Genomic DNA, 985 nt, shown 5'->3' on the forward strand with positions numbered 1-985 from the left:
AATAATCACAAAGCCAAGGGTTGCTATATAGTATATATTGCGAGTAAACTGTATGTGAGTATACTGTACATATGCAGGTAAAATAGAATGTTCTGTTTTCCAATTTGTAATATATCGCTGGGCGATAATATAGTTTACATTTTTCGATGTTTAGTTAATCCACCCCAGATTTGCTATATAGTACTGCTTAAAGGGGTCATGACACGGATTTTTTAAATTTATTTTAATATGTTCCTCGAGGTTTACTTATGTTAATAAAGTTTTTGCACAAAAAAAAAAAAAGTAAGGGGCGGGTCCTTTAAGGCTTGCCAGTAATTGGCCACTGTTATGATTGGCTAACATCATTACATAGGAAACAGTATCAATGCCCCCTCGCTATTGCATGTGAGTGTTTTGACAACATAATCAAAATAAAACGGTCATTTCCAGACAAAGCATTATTAAATAATTTACTCACGGTTTGTGATGCAGCTGCAGTCATATCTAGTACCGCTTCACCTTTCAACATATATTTCTTTGTGAACCCTCCATAACACAGTGTCTCGTTTACAAAACAAAATACTCCGATCAATCCTTTGACACGATCCAAGATGCCATTAAAAATAAACTATCCACTTGTTCCTTACGCTAGGATCCTTCTGATATCTGTACAAAGATGCGTCAAAGCAAACGTACTCTCACTCCATTTGTCCAATTGACGACACACACAAGCACGTGGACTGGGTCAGAAAGCAAATGCGCATCTGTATACTGTATCCAGTGTAGACAAGATAGCGGCAGTGATTATAATTTCTTTTTGCTTTTGACGTGACGCGAAACTCGCATTCAGCGTGATCAAGCCGTTAAAGTTAGCCCATAAATTACTCACCCTCAAGTCATCCTAGGCATACATGACTTTCTTCTTTCAGACGAATCCAGTCGGAGTTATATTAAAAATTGTCTTTGAGCTTTCAAGCTGTTTCATGGCACTCAGCGGGTGTTGCAT

The sequence above is a fragment of the Sinocyclocheilus anshuiensis genome, unplaced genomic scaffold (genome assembly GCF_001515605.1).
Source record: "Sinocyclocheilus anshuiensis isolate Anshui unplaced genomic scaffold, SAMN03320099.WGS_v1.1 scaffold405, whole genome shotgun sequence".
Classification (NCBI taxonomy): Eukaryota; Metazoa; Chordata; class Actinopteri; order Cypriniformes; family Cyprinidae; genus Sinocyclocheilus; species Sinocyclocheilus anshuiensis.